General features: G+C 40.0%; 1 protein-coding gene across 43 annotated transcripts in view; it reads left to right on the top strand.

The window, feature by feature from the left end:
- The window catches only part of SORBS2 (sorbin and SH3 domain containing 2), a 351,293-nt gene that overhangs the window by 154,221 nt on the left and 172,021 nt on the right, over positions 1-25,051 (top strand). For 42 of the 43 annotated variants that reach the window (XM_040489964.1, XM_040489961.1, XM_040489969.1 and 39 more), the window contains exon 2: positions 10,649-10,788. The gene's annotated coding sequence lies outside the window, so the exon portion shown is untranslated. Of the gene's footprint in view, positions 1-9,980; positions 10,282-10,648; positions 10,789-25,051 lie in introns of those variants that run through there. The other variant, XM_040489946.1, reaches the window with a different exon arrangement.

The raw sequence follows: 25,051 nt of genomic DNA, 5'->3' as shown, positions 1-25,051 counted from the left end.
GAGATAATGATGGTAACAGCACAACTAACACTAATGAGTGCTTCTTGTGTACCAGGCATTGTTTTAAGGGATTTCCATATATTAGCCCATTCATCCTCATAATAATCACATGAGTCAAATACTGCTACGGTTCGCATTTCACCAACGAGACAAGGAAATTCCCGTAGCCGCACTGTTGGAAGAAATCCGAAAGTAGTCAGATTTTTATGGTTGGCAGACAGCCTCCAGAACCTTGTTCTCAACCATTCTCCTCTTGGCAAATATTGAGAGAAAGACAAAATATTTATACATGACTGCCTGTTATAAAACGGAGTATATTATGATTTATAGCCATTTCTTCAATTTAGGGTATTTAATCAGAAGCCATAAGACAAGAACACTTAAAATAGCTTCTTCATTTCATGTGTATCTTTAGTGTTTTTAAAACTGGAAAATTATTGGCTTCCTGATCCAACATCACTTCCTCTCAATTAAGACTGATAGCATTCACCATTTAAAAAAAAATTATAAGTAGAAATCTTAAAGGATAATTTAATATTCAAACTCAATACATTAGCAGTCTTGAGGATCTTTTCAACATTCCTTTTTTTTGTAACAAGGACAAATTTCCTCATTCAATTTAGATTTTAAAGGCTGGGTAGGCTACGTCCTTTTTTTTTGTAACAAGGACAAATTTCATCATTCAATTTAGATTTTAAAGGCTGGGTAGGCTACGCAGAAGTTCAAAGTTTTCGGAACAATGCTGTGGCCATGTACACTGAGAACAGGATAAACAATGGGTTCCTGTTTTGTATTTCCTGCAGAGTATTACTATGTTCTTAGTTCTCTTGACATCACTGATCATTTAATGTTAGTTTTGGAAAATAGCATCAACTACGTTACTATATTTAGAACCAAAAATATTTAAATGATGCAGCGCTTAGGGCTTTAAACACATAGGCTCTGTTTGTCAGAGCAATTTTCACTCCATTTGGAAGTGATAAGAGGCTAGAAAACTGAATGCTACACTGTTGTGGGGGCTTATTGTTGATTCCAGAAGGTTCGTTCAAAACTTCGGAAACTATACAGCCTACTGCTGTCTTTCAGCCCGCCTGATATAATAAACCACTTCTTAATTGCTTGTGTCAAGTACGTTGTCAACCTCCAAGTAAGAGATTATCTCAAGACGACCATTTCACCAAGTGAGAGGTTGGTTTACCTCAAACAACGAGAAGTCCAGTGTGGGTTCGACTCTGTCACCCCACCCTTAGCATGTGCCTCCCAGAAAGGAATTGGCATTTCTGTCAGCTAAGAGGAGCAGATCTCGGTTAAAGGGCAAGGGCTCCTGAGTGGCTCAGTTGGTCGAGTATCCACTTCAGCTCAGGTCACGATCTCGTGGTTTGTGAGTTCAAGCCCTGCCTCTTCCGATCCTCTGTCCCCCTTCGCTCTCTGCCCCTCCCCCACTTGCACTCTCTCAAAAATAAATAAACATTTAAAAGGCAAAAAGGGCAAAGAACCCTTCTTCTCAGGAGGTTCTCGGCTGTTATTGTGTGTGTGATGGGTCTTCCCTACATCTTATTGGCCAGAACAGACGGCAAGAAAATCTGGGAAGGTAAAAAAAAAAAAAAAAAAAAAATCTAGGAAGGCAGGTTTTGAAATCGGCGTATTATCAGGATTCTACAGATGGAGGCAAAAGTGGATTCTCAGTAGGTAGAGAGCATTGTCTGTCACAACTATGGAACATGATTCACTTATTTGAGAGAGGAATAAGGGTGGAAATCGTGACTTGATTATCAAAACGAAATGTATCAGAGAGAAACTTCCATTGAAACGGATGCTTAAAGAAATACTTGCTGTAAAAAAGAAGGGCACTTGCCAGAAGGCGAAAGGTGTTTGCTTTGACTCGGAGGTCCAACCCCACCTCGTGTCTGAACACAAAACATCCACTGCTGCTGGCAGGTGGGCCCTCTCCTGGAGGCCCGTCCAGATCTAGCTCCAGATCCCGAAAGTCTGGATGTATTCTCCCACACTCCCTTTCTTTTTTTGGAAAACTGAGCTGTCATTACTCATTTCTTGACATTTCTGACAGACCCCTCCCATACCGTCTTATTTCTCGTGCTTCCTTTTGTGAATAAGACTATTGTTGCTGTTTTTAGTAGGTTGACCTTGCTGGTTGGAGTATTCTCTCCCGAACCTCCCTCTAGCCAGCATGCTTGGAAGGGAGAGTATGTGTAGTCACGCCCAGGTAAACAAATGAGGTTGCTAAGAGCCAGAGGTGAGGGTCTGGGAGCCCCAGCTTCCCCTGGCCACCTGACAACTGGAGGGATCGATATTGCGGCAACATCTGCAACCCACCCGCACACACAAACAGATTGCACAAAGAGGTAGGAGGTTCTGGCTCAGAGGGCGGACGACACAAAAAATATTAGCATTTCCAGTCTCTGAAGTTTCCCATCCCCGACTTGCATTCATTTTGGAGGTCATTTCTCTAATACGCTTGATATAATGAATCTATAGTTCCTTCTAGCCTTTGAATGCTGGTCAACCGTTCCTTGTTGTTCTTTACTTAACCGTCATCTCTGTGACTTGCAAGGACCCTTTCTAACATTCCGTGTATTATTTACGTGTGTGATTATCCTTGTAAAATTAAATTTTATGGTCATGGCAATGATGGAAATGTGCCATGGATTATTGGGTTAATTCATTCTTTGAATCACTCAGAAAAGATACTTTTCATCTTCAGACATTCTTATTTATAGCAAATATCCCTCTGCCCAAGGTAGAAGGGAGGGTCTCACAGCCTCGTCTAAGACAACATGGCAAATACCAGCCTCCAGCCTCCAACTCCTGCTATGTAGCCCAAGCCACATAAAGTTCTCCTTTCCTTTCCTGTTGACATCACCTTGCCCTTTGCCAGAGAGCAAGACTGTAAATCTCCCAGCTACTCGTCAGTGACAAGTAATTCATTGTACGTTTATAACTAAGGGACAATATGGACATGAGAAAGCGATTCATGCCATAGGAATCACAATGGCCTGACGGCACTGCATTGTTGACATGGTGTTTCACTTCTGTCTACTCAGAAACTAATAAACAATATCAGAAATGACTCGCAGAGAGCCAGGTGGTATAACTATCTAGGAACCATCTAGGAAATACGTAACTCTCTCAACAACCCTAACCGCTTTATAGCGGGGACCTCAACTGAGTGATTATAATTCATAATACACCCTACAACAAGTATTATTACATGGTTCTGAGAAAGGTCTGGAGATATGATGAGTGCAGTAACTTGCTTTATTTCAAACCTATGTTAGAAGATTTTATGTAAATTATTATGATAACAGAATATATTACAGCCTGAAGGTTAAAACGAGTGACATTTGCCTCTTGAGAAAGCTTTTAAGCCAAAAATATAACTACAAAGCAATATATTTCAGAGAATCCTCTTGGCTGGAAATAGCTACTTAATTAGAAGACATAGTTTTTTGCTTTTTACAGGATAAGACACTTTGTATTTCACAAGTTCTGATAAATCTATAACAAAACTGTCATCATGTGTTGCTTAATGCCTTCTGGAGAACCGCTTAATCATTTATTTATTCAACAAATACGCATTAAGCACTTACTTTGTGCCAGGCACAAATGCAATAAATGTGGAGGAAATGCAATATGAAGGGGAAACAGGAACCTCCAGGCTAATGGAGGAGAAATGCATGAGTGCATCACGCGAACAAACACAACCAAGTCTGACACTCAAGGAAACAAAGAATATGATTGATTATTCAAGGGTGAAAACATGACCTTGGGTGGATCAGGGAAGCCTTCCTGAGGAAGGGGCACTTTGCCTGAAGGACGCACAGCATTAACTGCTGAGCAGGGAAGGCATTCCGGTGACAGAGAATAGTGCATGCGACAGCCCTAAGTGTGGTCCATTCTAGGAACTGAAAGACCAGAGAGGCTAGAAGCAATGGGGCTACAAGGTAGGTAGGGAGAGGTGGGCGGAGATCTAAGAAGATGGTGCAGAGCTTTAAACAGACCACCTTAAGAAGGCTTATCTTGAAGATTTTTATACCACAGTGAGCAACTGTTGCATATGCCTCGATTTCAATAGAACATAAATATCAAGAAAAGTTATGGTTAGAAAAACAGCAGAGGTAGTTTTTAAATATACATGGGACTCAAACAGCACACCTAAGACCGATAAAGGTTTAACCGGAAAACTGAGCTTTAACACGTTTTAAGATGTCATTTCTATATACTCTCTTGCATTTGATAGTAGTTCTCTAACCATTCCTTAAGATTTTCACCTTATTTGGGAAACTCCGGCCCCAGATTGCATAATGGCACACACATGATGGCAAACCATCTCCTAAGAAAATATTTGCTTCACTTTGGTAACCAGGTAGTAGAAATAATTGGACATACGCTTTGACAACTTTCGAATAACTACACCTGAAGGTGGAGAGTATGATGGGGCTTGCCGAATGTAATTCACACAAGCCCAAGCAAAAGCACAGATGTTGGAGTCAAGAAGGGGGTTCCTGCCCAATCCTTGTGCCTACGTTTCAGGGCACAAGTGTGTAGGGTGTGTGTGACTGGTCCAAAGTCACTCAAGCTCTCGGGCTTTCCTCATCAGTGCATTTATTCCCTGTTCAGCACTCAACATACTCAGGTTCCCACAGATCACCTGGCTGACACTTCCTAAGCACACGATGCCGCCACACGTCACCATTTGTATTGAATATGCTTCACTTTGTCTCAGGTGGTTGAAGCAGATAAGCATCAAAGATGTTATTTCACTTAATCTAGCTCTCATTCTGCATCCAACATGCCTGACTTTGGGGTCCACCCCTTCCATCCATCAGCATTACCTGATTTCTAGAGTCTCTGTAGTATGAGACTCTGCCTCTTCAATACATCTTTGAAACTCATGCCGGTGTTTCAGGCAGTCTTGCTGCCTCTCCCTAAGCACTGAAATATTTGACTTGGAGAATGATGCATTGTTCTCCTGGAATATTAGACAATGCTACTCAACTGACATGGGCCAGGGAAGCCTTCAAACATGGAGAGTGCAACTTATTTTTCAAAGGACTTCAGGGAGAAAAAAAATGCAGCCTAGAAAACAATATTCATGGGAAAACTACATTCACTTCCTTCCTACTGAGATCCTCACAAATAATAGGAAGTGATGAGGAATCAATCGAGAATTCTGAGTTCTCTTGGGAAAAAAATTTAAACAACGCTCAAAGAAGCCTTCAAAACACATGCATTCAAGAAATCACACCCATAAAAGTCCCTGGAAATCATTTTGGTACCTAAAAAAAAGTGACTGGATTTGACCATACATGGCAACCTGCAGTTACTTTACTCTATTTTCATTGTTAAGTCAATGATAGCATTTACCATGTGCCAGACGTTTCCACATTCTTTTCAGACAACTCCTTTAATCCTCATAACAACCCCACGAGGCCCCATGGTAGGGAAGGAAACCGAAGCAATGGGAGGTGAAGGAACGGGCCCATGGTCACAGAGAAATGGCAGGACCGGTATCCAAATCCAGACCCACTGGCTCCAGAGTCTCTGTTCTTAAGCATTACACATGTTTAATGTCTTCTGAAACAACCAAATAATAAAGTGAGAAGGGAACCTACAGACGGTCTCTGCCCACAGAATTAGGATTTTAAATACGATCACTGTGGGCCCACCTTCTCTGTTCCAGTGAGGAGTGCCCTTTTCTCAGGCCCTCTGGAACACGCAATGCTCTGAGCCCACCTGAAAAGTGAGGAGTCATCTGGCAAACTGGGGAGATTGTTCCAAATACGGTGCTCGCTTACTTAAAGGTGGAACAAAGGTGTGCTGCAGGAGAACAGAAGGTTTCTCTACTCCAGAACCTGTCTTCTTCCCAGTTCTATCAATAGAGAGTTACTTAACTTACCGAGATCCTCTTCTGAGATACAGATATCCTCTGGGACAGTTTGATCTATGTCAACTATGTCCTAGCATGCGTTGTTTTTAATTTGACCACCACTTAGCTCAGAAGAGTCTCAACTTTTATTGCACACAATGGAAGGAGAGAAAGAAATGTACAGCTAAACTGATTTTCAACACTTCTATCCATTTCCCCCCTCCTCATCTCTGAAAGATTATTCCAGACCCAGCCTCTGAAACCGATCCTGTCCTTATAGAGAGTTTGAGAAATTCGGTCAACATGGCAGCTGGTCCCACTCATGACTTACACCAGGTTTTTTTCTAACCAGGTCCTCATCTTATTTTCTGAGCCTGCATCTCTCCTCAGACAACACTTGGTCTGGTGGTCTAGTTCCTCTGAGAACTAGAGGAACTGAATCTTTATCCAGTCTTCCCTCCAACTCCAACCCTGGGGCAGCTGGGGGCTTCTGTCAGACTTGCAGAAGCCAGGAACACCTCCTTCCAGTCTCCCCATGCTGGCTGCAACACCCACCCAACTCCAGTCTGTTCGAGTCCTATTCTCCCAGCATCTGACAGTCCCGAAGCGTCTGCCCCTCACTGCCCTTCCAGAACGTGTCCGGTTTGCTTTTATGTTAGAATTACGTGGGGGAGCTTTTCAGATATGTTGGGTTTCGATCGGATTAGTGAAAGCAAACTCTCTAGAGATGGGTCCAGTGTACTGATACTTTCAAAATTTTCTAGATAAGCCTCACATATACTCAGGAATGAGAGTCACTACGCTATATTAATTTCTCACAAATCTCAATGTGCACACATATAACCTGGGGATGTTGTAAAAATGGAGGTGCTGGTTCAGTAGGTATGGGTGGGGCCTGAGTTTTCACATTTCCTACAAAATTCCAAGTGTTGACTTTGATGTTGTCCATGGACTGCTCTTTAAGTAGCAAGGCCCCAGACCAGTGGTTCTCAAAGTGTGGTTAAGACTCATTTGGGAAGGCGCCTGGATGGCTCAGTCGGTTGAGTGTCCAACTCTTGATCTCGGCTCAGGTTGTGATCTCACAGCCATGGGATCGAGCCCTGCATCTGGCTCTCTGCTGAGCATAGAGACTGCTTGGGATCTCTCTCTCCATCTCTCTCTCTGCCCCTCACCCATGCATGCACATGCACCTGCTCTCTGGTGCACGCTCTCTCTCTCAAATAAATATTTTTTTTTTTAGAAAAAAGAATCACTTGGGGACTTGTTAGAGATGCAAAATTCCAGACCTCGCCCCAGATCTACTAAATCAGAAACTGGGGATGGGATCCGGCAAAGGCTTTGACAAGCCTTCCAGGTCACTCTGATGCCTGCTACAGTTTGAGCACCACTGGCCTAGATGGCAGTGTGCAACCACGAAAGCCGCATATATAATTCAAAATTTTCTAGTTGCCACATTAAAAAAAAACACAATTAAACAGGTAAAATTCATTTTAACAGTTTCCTTAACCTAGGATGTCTGAGGTATTCACAGTTCAATATATAATCAATATAAAATATGAGTTTACATTTTTTTATAGTAAGTCTTCAAAATTCAGTGTGCATTTTACAATCATAGGACATCTCAGTTTTGACTAGTCACATGTTAAATGCTCAATAGCCCGTGTATCCACCATATTGGACAGCCCAACTCTAGACTTAGAACAGTGATAATAGTATTAATTTTTATTGAGTGCTGGCTATGTGTCAGGCATTACTCGGTTAAGCATTTTATGTGATTATATAAGCCCTACCACAACCCTGTGGACTGGTACTATTACCATCCCCATGTTATACACAGGAGGGGTTATGCCAAAGCCGTTATCTGTTGTTTCACCAATATAGGAAGCCCACTCCCATATAAGCATCCGCAATTATTGTAAATCATTTTGTGTATAAAAACCAAAATCAAAGAGAGAAAAAAATATGATAAAATCATGAAGATTACTACTATTAGAACAGTTGCTAAGACATCAGTCGCTTGTAAAAGTCACGGTGGTTGGGCGAGTAGAAAAGACCAAATATGCTACCTTCTGATTTTTAAAAATGTGCCAAAAGTCCAACTTGCACTCTTCTGTGCCAGCAAATCTGCTGAAAGGTGTTACCTGCCTGGCTGTCTGGACAGTTGGGATCTCTGGGGAATGGCGGGACCTTGATGAGTCATGACGCAAGACAGGGCTCATCCTGAATGCAAGCAGCTAGCAGGATCAGAACCTGTCCGTTTAAGTGGAGACTGTGATGTAAAATGACTCTAGTAATAGCTAAACATGAGGCAATGGGCTTCTCTCAGTGTTCGTGTGGAAAGCAGGAGGTTTGGAATTTAAAGGTAATGGCTGCCTTGGTGGTCTTCCTTTCGTTAACTTCCATAGTGTTGCAAAGACAGCCCATTTTCACACGTATTTTTCTTTTCATTATAAACTATACAGAGGAAAAAGGAAAAACAATTAAAAAGAATTTCTATCTGAGGCTCGAATTTGCCAGAATTATTCCCATCTCTTGTTTTGCCAAGTAAAGTACCCTTTTTGAAACTGGCAGGGAAAAAAAAAAAAAAAAGGGGCGCCTGGGTGGCTCAGTCGGTTGAGCGTCCGACTTCAGCTCAGGTCACGATCTTGCGGTCCGCGAGTTTGAGCCCTGCGTCGGGCTCTGGGATGGCCCAGAGCCTGGAGCCTGCTTCTGATTCTGTGTCTCCCTGTCTCTCTGCCCCTCCCCCATTCATGCTCTGTCTCTCTCTGTCTCAAAAATAAATAAATGTTAAAAAAAAAAATTAAAAAAAAAAAAGAAACTGGCAGGTATTGGTGACATAGTAAAATGTGACCATTTAAAAGAAATGAACAGAAAAATACATGACTCTAGAGAGATTTTTAAAATTCTGCTATGTATTTTTAAAATAAATTTTTTTTTAATTTGATTAGATATTTCAAACTTAAGTTATAGGTTTTTTTTTTCATTTAGAGGTCTGTGTAGTTTTTTAATTTTTTAATGTTTATTTATTTTTGAGAGAGACAGAGCATGAGCAGGGGAGAGGCAGAGAGACAGAGAGAGGCAGAGAGAGAGAGAGAGAGAGAGAGAGAGAGAGAGAGAGAGAGAATCCAAAGCAGGCTCCATGCTCTGAGTTTTTGGCACAAGGCCTGATGCGGAGCTCGAACTCACAGACCCAGACCTCAAGATCATGACCTGAGCTGAAATCGGACACTTAACCGACTGAGCCCCCAGGCACCCCATCCGTATAGCTTTATAGTGTAGGGTAGCTGAAGGATTTGACTATTTTATCACAAGACTTGAAATAGTAGTCATGTAACCGTTTTTTTTTTTTATGTATCATGCATAATCTCTAGTATTTTCTATCATCAGTTCCAGCGTCTTTAACTGTAAAGACACAGTTGGACTTGATCTGAGCCTCTAGCAACCAACCTTCACAACATCCATTATCAAATACATCCAGGTGGTTTTCACACTGGACTAAGGATCAGGGACCCTTCTCCCACCCCTTCTTAGCAGTGCTTTCTCCCTGCCTAAGCATTCTCTAGGTTACAGGAGTAGAGAGACAGGGAAGTCAGGGATTTCACAGACGCGGAATACAGGTTTTTAAGAAAATACCTAAGTGTGTTTTCGGGTAGGAAGTAACGGATCTTCCTTCTTAGGGGTGCTGTCAAAGGCACAGTAAAGCCACAGAAGCCAGAGGTTGGTCTGATGGCCACCCATAGCATCTCCCTGCAGTCCCAGTCGACAGAAATCCCGATCTCCCGTGGCCATGGTTTGAAGTCTCCTCATGTGACCAAGAGATTGTAACAAATGCTCTGTATTCTTTATTCTTGCTGCCTCGGTGTGCTGTGAGCCTTCTGAGGCAAGGACCCTGTTTATTCCACTCGCTCTTGTTATTCTCACCATGTGTGACACACGGGAGGCTCGCAAGTACCGGCCACACAAATTGCTGAATGAATGAATGAACAGCACTCCTAGATCTTAATTTATAATTCTAGAAATAAAGTGAAAGCCCCAAGTCTGCTGCTCGTTGTTGGTGACCCAATCTGAATTACTCCTTTGGAAGCACAAGCAAGGGATCCGTGTCTGTCTGCATCATGTCACTGAATGGTCCCCAGTCGCTGCCAACAGATAAGAAATGTCAACAGCTTAACCCAGTAGCTTTCAAAAATAGCACAGTTGACGAAACTGGAAATTTAGGTGCGTGCGAGAAATAAACCATTTGTGTTCAGGCTTAAGAAGGACAGGGTGACAACAGACATTCCTCGGAGAGATCTAAAATATTTTTTAAGACCCCCAGAAGCGAGTAATCATCAGAAGAAACCTCCTCCCTCTCAATAAGGCACAAAGAGGACACCTTCTTTTCAACACATCAGGTAAGTCATTCGGAAAACCTGAGGATTGCGGCATGGCACCATGTGTCTTTAAGATTTCAGTCAAGTTGTTTTTGCTGTTGTCGTTTTCAACAGTGCTGGCAGTTTTCCTCAAAATGTAAATGAGTATTTGTACAGCGAACCACGTTGTCGTGGGTTTCCTGGTTCGTGCCCCCCCCCCCCCCCACCACGTGGGGAAAGGGGGAGGGAGGTGGCGACTCAGGGAAGGCTTTTCCATCCCTTTGCAGACAACTCCGGCCGCTGTTAATGCTGAAAATAGCTCAAATGCTCTCAGAACAGTGGCACCACCCAGCAGCTGGGATTCTTTCCCTCTCTTATTTGCCGTCTCTCTTGCCTTTTTTTCCTTCAGACACTTGCATTGGACTTAATCTTAAACCTCTGGAGTTCAAGACCTTTTAAAAAGGGCTAAATAAACAACCTCTACATGTAAAAGGCCACTGACTCCTACTTCCTCTGTTTAGAGCAACTGTGGAGCCCAGCTGCCTGGAGGTAAGATTTTTTTTTTTTTTTTTCCCTTCTGGAATTATTTCATTGGTTTCTGATATGTGTCTGACGATCGTCTCTGACATAACTCATTTATAGCGAAGGTATGGGGCGGCTGTGCACGATTTGCAGGTAAATCTGGTGTTCCGGAATACAGCAATGGCATCTGGACACTTCTGTGGCTGTACTTTTAAACTTTGCTCAAAGCTCTCTGTCACGTTGACCTGTGATACATACTGGCCTGTGACTGAGCTACATCAGAGCTCCAATTAACCTGACGGCCAGCAGTGAGAGGGTCCAGACATCGTAATTTTGTTGTTTAGACTGTTTACTTATTTTTAACTTTCTAAGGGCATGGAAAAAGGAAAAAAAAAGGAAAAAGCTGCAACCACCTGAGCCAAGAAAATGTCAGTAATTAGTCTTTAAGGAGAATGAGATAGCTCTATTTTATTTTGTTCTTGGATCACCGCTTTGTTCCTTGCTAATGTGGAAGAGGTTTTTTTTTTATGTTTCATTTTTTAAAATTTTCATGTTCCTGCCACAGTTCAGGTGACCTGGCTTTGAAAATGCTTTACCTAGCTAAAGGTCTTCGGCTAGCAGGTTTCTGTAACGGGACAGTACAGTATTCTGGAAAGTCTTCTGTGCCTCTCCCCTCGTCCTCCTTATGCTCATGCTTGACATTTTGCAAAGTACTTTGATCTGTGGACTTTAACTTCAAACACAGCAGTTAACTTTGATTGTGGGTATTTACTGTGTTCAGTGAAACGACTTTTTTTTTTTTCTCAATGCTTTTATACCATTTCCTTTCAATCTATGTGGCTTTGGTTTTCCTTACTGATGATGTCTGAGGTTTTACTTGTATAGGAACTCCTAACGCAAAGGAAAAGACTTTTATGGGAAGGTCTCTCACCTCTCACCACACAGGCTTTAGGACAACTCTCTGCACCCCCTCTGAGCAGACGTGTGAAAGCATCGAAGGACGGTGCATACAACCTGATTCTATCAACCCCTCCCTTGAGTTGCCCTGTTGCCTCAAAATTACAATGTGCCTTGGGGCCTAATGTTGCTTTTTCAACATGGACACTGAAATCCTTGGAATTTAGATTCTTGTCTCCAAAGAAGTTTATTTGGTATCTCAGACCACATGGCAAAAGAAAACATGCATTTTAAACACACTGATCTTCTGGGTAACTTTTAAACAATACAAACAGACAAAAAATTACAAGAAAGACATTTTCTAAGAAGGAAAACTAGGGGAAAAAAACAGAAAGAAAGAAAAACGCTTTGTAGCCAAAAGTCTGCTATGTGAGTGAAACATCTGCTAAATGAGGGATAAGAATTTTTTTTTTTAATGAATTTCTTAGAATTGGCCAAGTGGAACAGTTTCTCGCCATGCAGTAGGCTTTTAAGTGTTCTCTTTACTTTGAAGAAAACTCGTGTGTTAATTACATTGCTCTGTTAGCCTTTGCTTCCCTAGCCCAAGCAGAGGGTGTTTTCAAAGTCCTCTGCTAGGTACTGAGCTTGACGTTCCCTGGCACAGGGTCCCCGTGTGTTGTGTTCAGGTTAGGAGTAGAACGAGCCTAATCCTGTCAGGAGACTGCTTCAGTCCCAGCCAAGGAAGTGGCTCCTTACAGCGAACACAGTCTGCTCTCTGTAGCCTGCACCTTGCTGGGAAGGAAAGCAAGTGGCCGCAGGACAAGTTTTCAGAGGGCTGAAGCTACAGAGGATGCTATGGGTTCGGAGGTCCCTTTAGATTCGAAATAGAGGCAAGATAAGCTCTAGAGTTTGAGTTTAGTAGGAAAACCTAGAGATGCGCCCTCTGGTTTTTCTTTCCAAAAGTGGGACATTTAATTGCTACCTTTTTCCTTTCAAATCTGCATTTTAAGGAGTCTCTTCATCCTCACATTTCTGCATACAAATTTTAAATCCTCCGGTTACTTTGAGCACGTGCTTCACTGCTTCCTAGGGCCTTGGAGGGTCTAGAATTTTCTCCCCCGGAGTACCAGGAAGCCTTGATTTGGCATTGATGAGCGCAGATATATGCTGCAGGCAACATAAGTTTAGTTGCAGAATACAGTGGCACCAAGATGAAGTGCATGTGGAGGATGACAGACAGCCATTTCATTCTCTGGCAAGTCATTTTTTTCTGTTTCGCTCTTGTTGAGCGGTTTTCTGTGTGTTTGCCTCTTTACTTCCCTTCACCCCTTAATTTTACTCTGAAACTTGGGATTGTTTGAATGTGAAACTCAAGGTGAAAGCTAGCCAAAGCCACCGAGTTTCACACAGGTTCCACATGAAAGAAGTATTCTACCCAGGCTTGCTCGAAACTTGGCCCATGTTTTACCAAAAGTTTCATGAATGTCAGTGAGCCTGGACTTGAAACACAATCCAAAACTGGTGACTTCTGGTGACTTTGAGGCTTTATTGTGTGAGTATAGAATCTGTCAAACAAGGACACCCATTATTTTCATATCTTCTACTGTAATTTCATGTGTACACACATTTTCCCCAATAAACTCTCATTTGTTCGGTGGTATTTTAAGGCCAGGTTCAATCCTAATATGAATTTTTATAGCTGTGGTATTTAAACATTGGCAAATAGAAGTCTGCATTTCAAATTCCAACGCAGTCTGAACCACAGTGGTGTGAACGTGTTGGTGTAATTCAGCTGAAGGAAGGAAGTCCCAGGAGAGTCATGGAATGTCTTTCTTTGCTTAAATATACCTCTGTGCTCATGAGGAACAAACAGTAACATTTTGTCCAGGTCTATCGGCTTGACAGTATGCCTTTTGTTCCCCCTCCAAAGGTGGTGTCAAATATATTGGTGGAAAAATAATAAACTTCCAGATATTTTTTTTTTCACCTGCTCAACCGATACACTCCTAGGGAACATTGTAAGCATTGAAAAGTTCAGTACTATTACTTGTAATGTAATGTATACTGAGAATAAAGGAGTACTCAGCAGACTCAATTTCCTTCAGAAAAGCTGGGTGACCTAGACCTGATGTGTGTATTAACAGTCAGATGGTGCAGGGTTTTGAACGTGTGTGTGTGTGTGTGTGTGTGTGTGTGTGTGTGTGTTTATGTGTTGTAAGTAGGGGTAGTGGTGGGTAGAGAGGAAGAGGGGACTTGTGAGCTTTGCTCAGCAAATCTGTCACATCTGAAACAAAAAATAATCAAGCCCAGGATCTGAAAACATTCCTTTCTTTTGTTGATCACATAAATACGTATCGGCTGAACACTGAATTGGGGGGAAGGGGATATTTTTCTCATTAAAGACACCAAGGATTACATTCTGATCACTAGGATTCCAGAAAGGGTAAATAATCTCTAATAGAAACATGACCAGTTAGGAGACCTACATAGCTAGAGATGAACTTGCATGAGTCAGTTTCAGAAAGATTTTAATGCTACTGTGACCACTACAGGTGCTAAGACAGCCAGAGAACTGAGATTTGATGATGTCTTTTTATTAGCTGGAGGGTTTCTGAACTCATTTGAGGCATTTTCCTCAAAATAAATTTATAACCTCACTAAAGATTTAGTTTGACTAAATGTAGTGAGATTTACAGTCATTCGTTTATTTATTTTTATTTATTTATTATAAAATTAAATTGCCATCAAAATAGTTTGAAAATTTTATAATCTTATTCTTTTAATTTTTTTTTTCAACGTTTATTTATTTTTGGGACAGAGAGAGACAGAGCATGAACGGGGGAGGGGCAGAGAGAGAGGGAGACACAGAATCGGAAACAGGCTCCAGGCTCCGAGCCATCAGCCCGGAGCCCGACGCGGGGCTCGAACTCACGGACCGCGAGATCGTGACCTGGCTGAAGTCGGACGCTTAACTGACTGCGCCACCCAGGCGCCCCTAATCTTATTCTTAAAATAGGCTTGTCAAAGATACAGTTTGCATTTTTGCAGGCGATGTACAAAATGTACCTGATCCCGTACTAAATAAGGCCTTTGCAAAGCTGACAGTAACAAAGATCTCCTGTGTAAGAGCTGCATTATAACACTGACTTATTCATAATGTACTATATCTGATTTTGTTATCCCAAAACTAATACAATAGATGAAAGAAAGATGCACAAATGAAGGTGCTAGAGGAAATAAGAGAAAAAAATGGAGGACCATTCTACCAGGGGGGGTTCTCCCTAAACACATCGTTGCACCAAGAGTCTGATATTTTGAAAACTATCCTCCATAATAATACATAAAGAGGGAAAAGGTAAAAATACCAGGCTGACAAATGCCCATCAACTGATGAATGGATAAAGAAGTGATTGATATGTATTGTGGGGGGGTGGGGGTAGGGATGTGTGTGTGTGTGTGTGTGTGTGTGTGTGTGTGTGTACATACATATATATACATTCTTGTTCCATTCACATACATATAATACATTCTAGTTCCATTCACATTGTTGCAAATGGCAAGATTTCATTCTTTTTGATGGCTGGCTGATATTCCATTATATATGTATGTGTGTGTGTATATGCACACACACACACACATACACACACACACATACATATATAATGGAATATCAGCCAGCCATCAAAAAGAATGAAATCTTGTCATTTGCAACAATGTGAATGGAACTAGAATGTATTATGCTAAGCAAAGTAAGTCAGAGAAAGACAAATGTCATATGATTTAACTCATATGTGGAATTTAAGATACAAAATAGATGAACATAAGGGAAGGGAAGGGAAAATAAGATAAAAACAGAGAGGGAGGCAAACCATGAAAGACTCTTAAATACAGAGAACAAACCGAGGGTTGCTGGAGAGGAGGAGGGGGATGAGCTAAATGGGTGATGGGCATTGAGGAGGGCACTTGTGATGAGCACTGGGTGTTATGTGTAAGTGATGAATCACTGGGTTCTACTCCTGAAACCATTATTACAGTATATGTTGACTAACTTGGATTTAAATAAAATTTTTTAAAAGGCTGAAAATAAACTTCAAATTTGTGCATATGCAAATGTTTCTTTAAATCCTAAAAAAGACCGTCTTTCAAGAATGACTTCACTAGTCATTTAGGAACACAAAAATCAGTCACTTAAAAATCTTCTCTTGGGCTTACTTTATTGTCAGAAAAACGGAGTCCGTGTAGTACTTACCCATTCTCTAAGGGTATATTATTATAGCCCATATTTATAGTATTGCATTATTTTTCTTAAAAAAATTAGTGTAAGTGATAGATATCAGTGACAGATACCATGATCAGACCATGATGACACAACAGGGTCCCTGCCCAGATAGGGCCAAAGAGGATTATTTCCCCAAACCAGATAAAACAATCGTTTCTAGGAAAGTCATCCTTTTCTAACTAAATATTTATTTGTTATTTGGGTATTATAAGTTTCTCTGAAATAAGTAGTATTTTAAATAATCCTTTAATAATTATAATACTAAAACATCACAATGATCTTAAGGCCTTCTCCCATCTATCCAAGATGGACTGTCAAAAAGATGTGGGCAGAAACTGTGTCAGGGGATGGTGAGGTCTCCTTACCACTCTCATCCTGGGCTTTATCCTGGGGAATCATGAAGTAGGCGACCCCAGTGACACTCTAAGTCTCTCCTATACCCATTAGGAAGTACAGCCCACTCGGGCCATGGGCTAGAGTTAGGACACAGGTGGGAGGAGAAGGAGACCCCCCTTCCCTCTGTACTTGGGAAGAAGGCCTTCCTAAGTTTCTTGGTTCAACTTTCTTTTCACCTGGCTCTTCTCTTATTTCCCCTTTTCTTCTTCCAGGAGAAACAAAGGTCTTCCCTGCAAATTTTGCCATTTTTGAGTCGTTGGAGGAGGAAAAAAATCCAAGGGAGTTAGCTCTGGGGTCTATGAGATTCACACACACTACAAGGCTAGCCCACGGCCACCTGAGTTAGAAGAACACTGCATGTGTGCCACCGGTAGAGCTGTGTTTAGGTACTGTTGAATAGTTCATACTAGGATAAAAATTAAGTAGATATGAGGGACGCCTTTCAGGTCAAAACAATATCCATTTTTTCCAATGTTTATTTATTTATTTTGGAGAGAGGAAAAAAAGCAGGGGAAGATCAGAGGGAGAAGGGAAGAAAGAGAATCCCAAGCTGACTCTGCCTTGTCAGCAGGGAGCCCGACATGGGTCTTGAACTCATGAAGCGTGAGATCGTGACCTGAGCCGAAATCAAGTCAGACATTCACAACCGACTGAGCCACCCAGGCACCCCAAAATATCCATTTTTTTAAATCAAACTTTTTATTTTAGAACAATTTTAAATTTAGAGAAAAATTGTGAAGATAGGGCCAGAGTCCCCATACACCCCCCACCAACTTTCTGCTACTATTAACCGCTGACACGAACATGGTAACTTTGTTACAATTAATGGACAATATTGATATGTTATTAGCTAAAGTCCATACTTTATTCATACTTCCCTAGTGTATACCTAATGTCCTTCTTCTCTTCCAGGATCCCATCTGGAATATTATGTTATTTCAGTCATGTTTTCTTAGTCATGTCCTCTTGGCTCTGACCGTTTATTAGCCTTTCCTTGTTTTTGCTGGCCTGGATAGTTTTGAGGAGTAGTGGTCAGGTATTTTGTAGAATATCTTCCTATTGGAAGTTGTCCAGTTCTTTCTCATGATTAGACTGGGGTTATGGGGTTTTGGAAGGAAGATCACAAAGGTAAGGTGCCATTCTCATCACGTCATATCAAGTGCACATGCTATCAACATGAGGTATCACTGTTGATGTTGACCTTGATCACCTGGCTGAGGGAGTATCCGTCAGGTTTCTCCACTGTAACATTAACCTTTCCTCCCCTTTCCTTACTGTACTCTTCCAGAGGCAGTCACTTTGAGCAGCACACGCTTAAGAAGTAGAGAGTTATACTCCTCCTCTTGATGGAGTATTTACATAAATTATTTGGAATTCTTCATGAGAGATTGATTTAAATTCAATTTATTTATTTATTTTTTTTAAATTTATTTAAATTCAATCATTTGTATCAGTATGAGCACATGGATACATATTTTACACTTTGCATTACAATCCAATACGACTTAAGTAAAGTAGTGGCTCAAACTGCGTTGTGCAAATGGTTCCAGCTGTAGCCATTGGCCTCTCTTTCACTAGGCTCCTATGGCCTTTGACATAGTCCCATCATTGTGAGGATTTTCCCCCTGGTACTATAAGATAGATACTTCAGGCTCATTTTATAGATTCCCTGTCCCAGTCCTAGAATCAGCCATTTCTTCAATGAGCCATGGTTCCTTTTATTTAAAAAATGATACTAGAAACCAAAACCAGAACATCTATTTTAATTTTTTTTTTTATTATTGAGAGACAAAGCATGAGCAGGGGAGGGGCAGAGAGAGGGGGAGACACAGAATCTGAAGCAGGCTCCAGGCTCTGAGCTGTCCGCCCAGAGCCCCACGTGGGGCTCGAACTCACAAACCACGAGATCATGACCTGAGCCGAAGTGGGACGCTCAACCGACTGAGCCACCCAGGCGCCCCTCTATTTTAATTTTTGAATGTGACATTATCACTTAGTTTTTCACTGGAAAAAAATGTTCTTTTTGTATATGCACTCTCAGTCTGTAGCTGATAATATCTTGGTATGTACGTAAGGATAGCCTTTCTTGATTTTTTTTCGGAGTAGCAGGACACATGCTGCCCGCCTTTCTGTGATTTTGAAACAAATTTAATTCACTATGACCAAATTTGTTCCTTGTTGTTAGTTTTGGTGGGAGACTGAAAGTCTTAGATGTTGCCTTTAAGTCTTAAATGTACTATTGAAAGGCAGGAATCAGTTGTTTCTTCCTTAAATAGATAAGAACATCTGACAGAAGTAGAAACAAGAAAAGGAGACCAGCTGGTGTAGAGCATGAGCCGTCAGGACTGCTCCGTACTGCCCTCTTCAACTAGCCTTTGCCCTAGACACTAAAAGTCTATCCACAAAATAACTGCACCTGTAATTTTATTTACCATTCAGTATTATCAGAGATAATAGGTTGTATGTTGATTGTTTCACCAAATGCATAGCTATTTCATATTCAATAATTGCTTTGATTTTCTTGGTTGTCTATTTAATCTAGGGTGCTATCACTCTTATCGTGGGGTTGGTCATGCAGGCATTATGTTCCCCAGTGCACACATGAGGACACAGACACCCAGATAAGCTGCCGCATCGTCCTTTTTATGTCCCTAGCAAATAGCAAATGGTAGATTGGCTTTCATGTCGAGATTTTTAAAGTGTTCCATTCTACCCAGTTATACGGTTCAAAGGTATAAAACAGGTTAGAAATAATAGCCAAAGAATAATAAGAAAATGGCCAGCTCAAGCAATAAAGGAGATATTTCTGAATTATAACAAATTTTAACTTTCTGTACTTCACTGAGAAAAAAGCATAAGCAAACAAAAGCAAATCTGAAGGTTACAGAGAAAGCCATGAATGTGCCACTAGCATAATGAACGAAAGGCTATATATAACTAGGCTGATAGACACAAGATACAGGCAGGAAAAAGAAATAAGGTTTAGCAACTTGACACGGTTTAAGGAAAATACTGAGTTCTCTTATAGAAGGTCAGTTCGGTATTAGGAAGTATAGTATGGAAACATTAATCTCCTGTTCTAAATCTAACTTTTGGCTTGAAAAAAAGAAACTGAATTTAGTTTAATGGAAAACCACACGTCCAGCATGTGTTTTTAAAGCATTGCACTTTGATGACTTTGACCCATTGCATATCCTGGTTCCAGTACAACTTTGAATTGGTTTAATTCTAGTGGAGCCATTGCTCTTGACATGCATTCAGCTCAGTGGTACTTCTCTCATTCAATTTTGCAAACCTAAGAAATTTGGTTGGTTTTGAATTTAGCTCCAAATAGAAGTTTTGTGCTTGTTTGAACTGACCATTTAAACATTTTAAAACCATTTTGCAGCACTCAACTTTTAGAACAAATTCTTACTGTTAAAAACAACCCAAGAATGTCGAAAAGTTACATAGGGGTACCTTATAAGTGGATTTCATGAACGTACAACCAAATACAGCTAAGAAATATACTTTTGATCTAAGATCAAAAATATTTTCTTTTTTTTTTAATTTTTTTTTCAACGTTTATTTATTTTTGGGACAGAGAGGGACAGAGCATGAACGGGGGAGGGGCAGAGAGAGAGGGAGACACAGAATGGGAAACGGCTCCAGGCTCTGAGCCATCAGCCCAGAGCCTGACGCGGGGCTCGAACTCACGGACAGCGAGATCGTGCCCTGGCTGAAGTCGGACGCTTAACCAACTGCGCCACCCAGGCGCCCCAAAAATATTTTCTATTCTACATTTATCTTGTTTATTCTGAAAGCATTCACTCTTTTTTTTTTTTAATTTTTTTTTTTAACGTTTATTTATTTTTGAGACAGAGACAGAGCATGAAAGGGGGAGGGTCAGAGAGAGAGGGAGACACAGAATCTGAAACAGGCTCCAGGCTCTGAGCAGTCAGCACAGAGCCCGACACGGGGCTCGAACTCATGGACTGTGAGATCGTGACCTGAGCCGAAGTCGGCCGCTTAACCGACTGAGCCACCCAGGCGCCCCGCATTCACTCTTTTAAAAATGGTTAATATACTGAGACTAAAGACCATGGTTAAAATTGGAAAATTATCCAAATGCAAATACGGCTATCTAAACATGCAGTTAGATTAGCAACCCTATCCTGTGGTCCCAGCAGAGCCACGTTTTAGAAGGTATGGCCTGGCACCTGACCAACCTTCACGTGCACATCTGTGAATAGACCAGAACAGTGAGACTATACTGAAAGCTTCAGCAGGACAGTGTTGGTGATAAATAAAGAAGTTTTGTGCTAATTCAAGAGGGGTGTTAAATGTCAAACTAAGAGATCCAGGCCACATTCTCGAGTAGGAAGTGGTCATTACCCTTGACTCTGTGCAGGGCAATAAAAATGCTTACTTTTGGGAGAAGTGAAATAGCTTATAGAGTGTCAGCTCTTAGTCACGGAATTTAAAGAAGAAATCAAATTATTTGCTATAAAAATCATTTTATAATTGGAAATATAAAGTATTTTACATTTTCTATTTAATTTATCTAACTAAAATTTTAAATAAACTATAAATTGCTTTTATAATTTGAAATAAAAGTTATTCACATATAATGTAAATTTTAACATGTTAACTTCGTATAACAATTAAACAACTGTTTATAAATTGTTTACTATAAAAATCAATATTTCTGACAGGAAGCTGAATCATTGAAATTTTCCTTTTTATCAAGGAAAATATAAGTATCTTCATTCAAGGCAGAATTAAACGAAAGTTAGATGTAAACAAGTTTCTAAACTTTATATTGATAACACAGAAGGCCGTAGCTTATGATACAGTTTTCAAAAATAAGAAGAACAAAAAAACTCAGTGAAAAAGTAAATGCAGTAGGAATTAGATGATTTATTATGGAAAGAATAATGCAAGTGTTTTTTGTAAATATATATATATATATTTTTTAAGATGACTACGGATCTTTAACATAAAATACATTTTCGTTTGTGTTTGAGCAATTCTACTTTAAAAAGTAATGAATGTATTTCATGTTCCAAAATTTACTTAGAGTTGGCATTCAGGCTTTGTCTCACATGGGGGGATTCATCACATAATAAGCACAGCTTGTGCAAAAACCTGTAAAAACGTGTCTAGAAGCAAAGTGATAATTTCTATGCTAAGCTGAGAAAATTTGATTGCAGTGAGATTTTTCTCTTCCTTAGAACATTTTATCTATGTTGGATATTGAAATTAAACAAAAAGCATTGGGAGTTAAAAGTCATCTGTGTCCACATCAGAATTTTATATGTTCACACATATCCTTTTCCTAATCAATATTCTGAATGACTAAATAAAAGCATTTGTGTAAAAACACTTGGCAGAAAACCATTTCGTGTTTCTCAGTGAACATTACTGCTTTATAAATTTAACACTTGACTGTACTTATTAATTGAAGAAGAATGGTCTGCATATAATTAAGAAAGGAAGAAAATTCGGAGTTTACTAGTAAAACCGAATACTGTTTTCAGCGACCACAGATAACTATTCCTACTGCCTTAAGCAATTTATATTTATTGAATGAGGTATTCTCATAAAGATCTTTTTATGCTGCTTCAGTCATGATTTCTGAGAGACTCTTTTTCCCATCCTATGTGAATCATACAGGATTTGAGGGGTAAAACCTTACACTCTGACTATGGACCAACCTCAATGCAGGAAAGACTGATGGCACCTAATCTTTCCAGAGAACAATTCATAACCAGACATAGAGAGGAAAGGCTTTCACCTTAAAAAAAAAAAAAAAAAAAAAAAAGGCATCCATCAAAACCCTGTATCAGGAAAGCACACAGAAACATATGGACTGAAAAATATGAAATTCAGACACTGGAGGCAGGGAGGAAGTTTCAATCAGAGAGATGTACAACAGGCTTTAACTGAATTCAAATGTCTTCTATTTTAAGATGAATGGTGGGTACGTGGATATTTGTTATATTATTCTCTTCTGAATGCCTGAATAAAGACCTTCATCAAAAAGTCTTTTCCCTCTATTTCCCATGCCTTAAGTTTAAGGTATATTCTGTAAACAGGATATATTTTAAATATATTGCTCAGTTGCTAACATTGAGAGATAATATTAATTTCTTTTATTTAAACCAGGCCAGATTTTCTGAAAATTTACAAAGAGGAAACAGTACAACAGACGGTATCATGTTTGGCCTATATTTCTATATTTTTGCCTAGAGTCCAAAACTTCTTCCAATGGTGAATCAGAAAAGAAAATGAATTTAGTTCTTTAGCAGACAAGTATCTACTGTAAACCTACATTCAGGATCATTTTTCCTAATGTATCATTCCACAAACATTGTTACATACAATTCTTAGAACCTACTAAATGTGTTTGGGGTGCCTTGGTCGCCCAGTCTGTTAAGGGTCTGACTCTTGATCTCAGCTCAGGTCATGATGTCACGGTTCATGAGATCAATCCCAGCATCAGGCTCTGTGCTGACAGTACGGAACCTGATTTGGATTCTCTCTCTCGCTCTCTCTCTGCCTGTCCCCTGCTCACTCTCTCTCTCACTCTCTCTCTGTTTCTCTCTCTCTCTCTCTCAAAATAAATAAGTGAACATTAAAAAAAGAACCTACTACATGTGATATTTACTCTTTAAACTACTAACTATTTTGTCATTATGCTTTATGAGAATTTGTAATGGGGTTTGGATCTAGCAGGGAGTAAGTAAGTGTATTTTATCTTACATTTTTAATATTGGCTTTGGCATAAGAGATGGAGAAGAAAGGATTCTTGTTTTAAGATTCTCTATGCAATAAATGTAGGAAAACATACATGCAATCCTCTCAGTTCCCAAGGACCAAAGGTACAGTTAGAGATGCATGAGTTCCAAGTTAACACGATACTGTGCAAAGTGAGTGCTGCCTATGTTTAATACAAAGACTTCACTCTGTAACTTAATACATTTCTTAAAATGTAATTTATTTAAAACATTTACATATTACAACTATTCCTTAATTTTTACATTAAGGGGGAAAAAACCCTAATGATTTTTCATTACCATTTGGCAGGAATCAATATCTAATTTTGAGGATTTTTTAAAATATGTATTTGTTCATCCATTCATTCATTCATTCATTCACTCATTCATTTTATGCAATCTCTACACCCAATGTGGGCTCGAACTCACAACCCTAAGATCAAGAGCTGCATCTTGATCTTAGGCGTGCCAGCCATGCACCCCAATTTTGAGAATTATTATTCTGATTTTTTTCTATTTGTTTTATAGAGAGAATCATTCCAATATGCTCAATTGGAAAAGCTGGCAGACATTACTGTATTTTTAGGAGTTTTGACAAATGATGGATAGTACTGAATAATTTTTTTTTATTACAAGTAATTTTACATGTAGTCTGAAAACTCAGTACACGCCAAAAATTCATTATTTTAGGAGCATCTGGGTGGCTCAGTCAGTTAAGTGTCCAACTCTTATTTTCAGCTCAGGTCAAGATCTCGCTGTTTTGTGAGTTCAAGACCCATGTCAGGCTCTGCACTGGCAACATGGAGCCTGCTTTGGATTCTCTGTCTCTGTGTCTGTCTCTGTCTCTCTCTCTCTCTCTCTGCCCCTCCCCCACTAGTGCTGTCTCTGTCTCTATCAAAATAAATAAACTTAAAAAAATTCTTTAAAGTTCATTATTTTAAATCATAAAATTCAAAGAAAAAATATTTTCTGTTTCTATCTAGGTAAATGCCATAAAAGTATATATATAAATACTTAAATGGTTAAAAATAAACACATTGAGAGAAACAGTGTTCTAGTAACATAAAGAGTAACTTTGAATTTCCTCATGTCATTGTTACTAAAGGTAGGAAACAAATTATTACTAATACAGAGTTATATTTGGAAAAAAATATGAGAAAAGGACTTTCAGATTACTACCATTAGACAGTGCTGATTCTCTGACCTTCATTAGAATCCCTTCTCCTTTGTCTTTGGTGACACTGGAGGATTTTCCTTCGGTCTCTCTGATTACTCCTCAGTTCTCCTACAGGAGTCTCTTTCTTTGTCTGACATTAAAGATATTCCCTTGGGTTCTGTCCCTCGTGTCCAATTTCCTCTGATTTCACCTGTTTCTTCCTTCATGATAATCCCCAAATCTATGTCTCTACCCCTGATCTCGCTCCTGAGTTCCAGATTCACATTTCCAACATCTCATGTAAATTTCTGCAGAGCACCTCAAATGTAATACTTTTAAAACTCATCATCTACCGTCTTCCAATCTGCTCTTTTTCCCCAGGACTATATTTTAATAACTGTGACACCAAGTTATGCAGAATCAGAATCTTAAACAAGGATTCACATTTTTCTTCATACCAACTGAAGTCACTACTCAGTGATTCTGCCCGCACGCATCTTCCTTGAAGCCAGAGTTATTTTACCAAAATAAACAAGATTTGCATGCAGATTTCCCATCTACCAAACTCCCCTATCATACAGTAAATACATTCCCTTTGCTTTGTCTTCAGGCTTCAAGCACCAGGAAAGATGGCCACGTCAACCAGAGAAAGTAAATTCCGTACATGGTGTTTAGGCATCAGTAGCCCTGTGTTTTCCCAAATAAAAGGCATAGTTGGCAACTTTTCCAAACTCATTAGTAAGAAAAAGGTGTGGCTTACTGTGCCAGACATGGAACAGAGATCCAACGGCAGTCATGTCACTT

The sequence above is a fragment of the Herpailurus yagouaroundi genome, unplaced genomic scaffold, assembly GCF_014898765.1.
Source record: "Herpailurus yagouaroundi ecotype Mexico unplaced genomic scaffold, PumYag 181, whole genome shotgun sequence".
NCBI classification, from domain to species: domain Eukaryota; kingdom Metazoa; phylum Chordata; class Mammalia; order Carnivora; family Felidae; genus Herpailurus; species Herpailurus yagouaroundi.
Note: the sequence above shows the minus strand (reverse complement) of the source record. Positions and strands in the feature narration are given on the sequence as shown.